The sequence below is a fragment of the Gobio gobio genome, assembly GCF_949357685.1.
Source record: "Gobio gobio genome assembly, chromosome: 4".
In the NCBI taxonomy this organism is placed as follows: Eukaryota; Metazoa; Chordata; class Actinopteri; order Cypriniformes; family Gobionidae; genus Gobio; species Gobio gobio.
Genome location: NC_137100.1, coordinates 16,053,696 through 16,059,069, shown reverse-complemented (window position 1 = coordinate 16,059,069; position 5,374 = coordinate 16,053,696).

Genomic DNA, 5,374 nt, shown 5'->3' with positions numbered 1-5,374 from the left:
GTTTAAACGGTGACAGGTTGCACGTAACTAAGCGACAGAGCGTCCGTTAAAGCAGCACTAGGTAGGTTTTGCTCTCTGGGTCCCCCTACAGTTGGGAAACAGTATTGTCCTCTACTACTGTCGTAAACTGTCATTCTACATCAGGGGATGCATCGCACGTGCATTTATTGACATGACAACCATGATAGCCCTGAACACTGCCGGAGTTCACATGCAGGTGTTTTGCTTGCGTCGCGTGTGAAATGTCTTCATCCGAGGTAACGTTACAGTGGCATATGTTTCAGCATGTCATATGAATATAATTTCATGGGTTTTATTTTTTTTAAACGCCAAATGATCGCGATGCTCACGTTTACAAGCCAGCGTCATTATAGTAGCCTAGTCCATTGGTTCCCGTTTTTACAGAATCTACATGATACTTCAATTCAATGTTTGAGTGGTAGGTAATAACCATATATCGTCAATATTATAATATCAAGCTACCATAGAGGAATCTGCAAATTTGAAAAATCGATTTGCATTATAGCTTGAGCCAAGACAAATAAATCAATATCACAGACATGTTAGGTATCCTAAAATATGATTTTGTACGTCTTACGTATTTACTTGCAAGAATGTAGCCCCTCCTCCTTCAGCTCACGTCAACGAGCAAACGCTGGCCCAATGTTGATCCTCGTCCTGCCTTTAATCCGATCACTTTCTCGTTTCCTCTTTTTGCTTTCTTCCGACAAAACCTTTGCTTTCTTATTTTTCTGTGCTGCTTCGGCCATGACTATAACATTCGGCAAATAAATGATAGTTGGGCTCGCACGTCCGAATTTAAGAAAGTGGGGGTGGTGGTGGAAGTGACGTATATGCCGTAAAGCAGTCGAATTTTGTAGTTCTTTTTTTTCTCGGGTTACTACCCGAAACCCGAAGTTTAAAAGTACGATTTTAAACGATACAGACCCCGCCAGGCTATGGCAGACATGTCATTCAACCTATTGTAAGTCGATGTATCATCACAAGAGGTTTGAAAATATATTATAAAGGTTGAAAAGTTACCTAGTGCTGCTTTAATGATGTCCCAAAGCTTGCATACTCTTCTGCTACACACTCAAATGTATGTTCTTTTTCTTCACAAAAAGAGTACATACTTTTAGGGCGTAGTATAAGTAGGAAAATACATAGTATTTTCAATCAACTGATGATTTAATTAAGTTGGGTTGATTAGGCATCCAAAATGTGCAGAGTGTCCAAATGTCCAACTTTACATAGTTACTGAGTATGCAGAGTTAGTTATCTAGACCAGTGTTTCCCAACCGGGGTGCCGCGAGAGCAGGGGTGCCGTGTAAAAGTCCTTCAAAGAAATTTTTTTTTTCTTCACATTTTTCAAATAATTCTCTCTTTGTAAACTTGCATGCGAGTGCTGCCGTATATTTGAATATGACCAGTCATTTTCGCCGTCATCACCCGGGTGTAGTGTCAGAAGACGCGAATGAGAAGTCGCACGCTGTGAGAAAATTTGTCTCTGTGCACCTGCTGTGCACTCATCCGAAAGCGCGCACACGTCTCACAGCGCGCCAATATTGAGTTCTCTTTCAAGTCTCGCTCTTGAACGGACAAACTCACACAAAAAGTATGTCAACATATCCATCTTGATGAGTATTCTAGCAGACATAGTCTGTATATGCCTTAAGTAAACTTAATAGTCGAGAAAGACGACGCATATCCGAGCATTAGGTCTTAAAGGGGCAGTAGCCTTTACTGCTGTCTGTTTAATGTCAAACAACAAAAGACAAGGACATCACTCACTGCTCTTGATTTAATAGCTATTGTAAGTTTAATAGGATTAATCTTTAATTTATACAGTCAAATATGCAATGTTATTTTACATCAATTTCGTACCTGAAAACTAATGTTAGACATACCTGAAAAAACTGAAAAGCATAGTTTATTTTATTAGTATCTTTGCTCAATAGAATTTATTTGTGCTGCTGCTTGTATTTAAATTATTTGTTCTTATTATTTTCTTAATTTTTATTTGGCAGTAGTCCTTTTTTCCCTGAACAAAGCAAATACTGAACCGTACCGAAACCGTGAACCTAAAACCGTGATACAAACCGAACCGTGAGCAAACTGTACCGTTACACCCCTAGCGTAACGTATGCGAGGGGGTGCCACAAAATGGAGAACATTTTCAAAGGGTGCCATGACTGAAAAAAGGTTGGGAAACACTGATCTAGGCCATTGTCAGAAGAAAAACACTGAAAGAAGTCCTCATAACCAGTGACTTTTGACAATGTACAAAGTACTGCTTCCTCCAATACAATGTTCTCACCTTATCAATCTCTGCTTTACCTCACAGCCGGATTCTCTCAACAGGTTAGGCTTCCATTAACACCTCACTCAAACGCTAACGAGAGAACAGCAGGTGCTAATTTTTGACCAGCCTTAACAAGGTTGTCTGGTAAGAACTCTGGAGGAGCCAGAAGGGTTGAACCCCAGGTCCCAGATGGTATCTAAAAGTGGGTAAAGGCCATGTGGCTCTTTTTCTTTCAGTGGTTTTATGCTGTGTTCCATTCAAAGTCAAATGTAGGATAGTTCAAATTGACATCTCCAGATTTTATTGTCTTATATTTTTTAAAAGTAAAAAAAAAAAGGTGAAAAGTGTGTCCTACACTGTAAGAAAAATATCAGCAGAAAAGAAAAAAAAAAGTTACAGATAATTTTCTGCCAGGAAATTATCCTTTACGTTTACGCACATTTACTTTAAAGCAGAACACAAATGCAACATGCAATTCAAAATACGGGTAAACACGAGGGCAAAATCAATGCAGAAAATGTATTTATATTATCACAGTACATTGGGTCCTGTTTTTACAGACTTTTCTTGTGTATTCTGAGAATATATTCTATAAAGAAATAAAATGGCAATGGTAGAATTTCTTGTGAACAAAGAAGATCATTACAGGATTTCTTTGTGTATGAACAGGTTTAACTTTCATGTAATATAGAAATTTTAACTCATTAGTTAGTATATTAAATGATTCTTCCATATTCATTTGGCATCATACACTTACACTCACAGCTCAAATTGTTTTAGATTTTTTTCATTCTTTTGGAATACACAGTTTTAACATACACTGTTAAACTTAATGTGATGCATATTTGTCAGTCATACATAAATTAAACAGGTACGATTTACCAGGTTTATATATTTAAAATAAATTAATCCAATTTATTTCAATCTCATATACTGTATTTTTACTTCACGAATATTGTTTATTCCACAGCTAAACATATTTTACAATGTTTATACTTTTTAACTGAATACATGTATTTTTCGCAATGAAAAGATTTGTGTTGATTCTAAGCAATTTGAATAAATGCAATTTAACAGCCCTTGAATATGGATCTAGCAGCAGTTCCTCTTCGTCCAGAGGACCAATTTTTGTCCCTTTATTGAACTTCGCCATCAGGATCACTGGAATGAGGTAACGTTGAAGACCAACGGCCATCACAGAATGTATTTTAGTGGACTTCAAGGGCATGGAGTGGAGCCTTGCCCATACTCCTGCCACTGAGGGTGAGATGAGCCCGGTACATACAAGTTGGTATGATGATCTGGATACTGACAAATCTCAAAAGCCCTGTCCCAAATGGCACACTTCATATGCACTTTTGGTCTTGTGGACTTACAATGGCTGCCACGTGCGCGTGTCCATTAAGTCCATGAGTCCCATTTGTCATTTTAGGTTTCAGAAGGGTGCTCGTGAGCGCCCCCTTTGTGGTCAATATGTGCCCTCGATGCGCACTTTTGCTGAGCTAGCACTGGTGCAAGCTCCGCAGCAAACTTCTTCCCGTCAGTCAGAATGGTGTTACGTCACAAAAGTGTGCAAGTGTTTACTGGTTCAGCCCGAGACCACTGGTCCAGCCCAGCTCCAAATCACCTTTGTCGCTGATGGTCCTGCCCAGCCTCCCACTCCCTCTTCCTGTCCAGTTCCTAAGCCCTGGCTCTGCTGGCTCCATTCAGCTCCTCTTTCGTTGGCTAGATCTTGCAGCTTGGATCTGCCTTGGGCTTCCACTTCACCAGCTCCGCCTAGGTGTGTCAATCCCCTGGCTTGCCTCGAGCCTCCGAGCCCGGACTCCCATCAACCCTGCTGCTCCACCTTGGCTCCACAGTCCCTCGGCTCCACCGTGGCCCGTCATCCCTCAAGCTATGCTGTGCTCGCTCGTCCCTCCAGCTTCGCCTTGGACAGTCATCACCCTGGTTGTGCCATGGACTTCCAGTCCTATGGCAATGCTTCATCCCTCCAACCCTTTGGCTCCACCGGGCTCTTCCTTCCTTCCCTCCAGCTCCACCGTTGTCCTCGCTCCCTCCGACTTCACTTCAGTATGCTGAGTCCCCGTTTCCACTTCGGTCATGCGAGCCAGCGGTTCCACCTCAGCCCTCCAGTACAGCTGTGCCACCCTGGGTCCCCAACTCCAAAGGCTCCACCTCATTCGGTTGTCCCTCTGGTTTCACCTGGCTTATCCACCGGAGCTCCACCATGGCTCATCCCTCCATTGCCTCAACAGTGGACCTTCATAATGGCTCTGCTCTGGGTCAGTCTCAGGTTCCTCCCTCTATCGTCTCCTGCATGGCTCCTTCCTCCATTTCCGTGGTGGTTCCCTCTGTCAGCCCCCAGACCCCAGCAACCCCTTTCCTGTGTGCTAATAATCTCCTGAGTGTTTATTTTGATTTATTGTTTATTATAGTTTTACTGCTGCAAATAGATCCTGCTCAACCTCATCCTTGCTGCAACCACCATGCCAAAAAAAAACAATGCTATTTTTCTAGTGCAGAATTCTTACCTGTTTCTTTCCCGTTCAATATGTATGACTGACAAATATGCATCACGTAATTTTTTATTAGTTTATGTTAAATGGATGGAAATTTCAAATGAATAATTTGAGTGTTGGCCAAGTCTGGTTTTAAAAGTTCAGTTGGACTTCAAGTGACGTTCTATTGCACTGATTGTTTTAAATGTCATTGATTTAAAAGTTACAAATATTGTATTGCTGCCATTATTTAATGTATTATATGGTCATTGATTTTACCCTTTACATCACACACTTAGTCTGGGACATTTCCAAGTGCTTGTCCCTTAATAAAAAAAAAGGCCAATGGCCTTTACCTTGCATCACACACTTTTAAGTCCGGTTTGAACATTTTCAAGTTGGCAACCAGTGGCATGAGATAGGGTGGGGCTACCTGTTTGGCAGACAGGGAGATAATTTGGGAAACCTGTTTGAAAACATTACTTTTTGCAATACCATTTAGTAATTGTAGTGTGACAGAAATGACCTTTATTTACAGTAAATGCCCATAGCATTTACAACTAGCTTAACA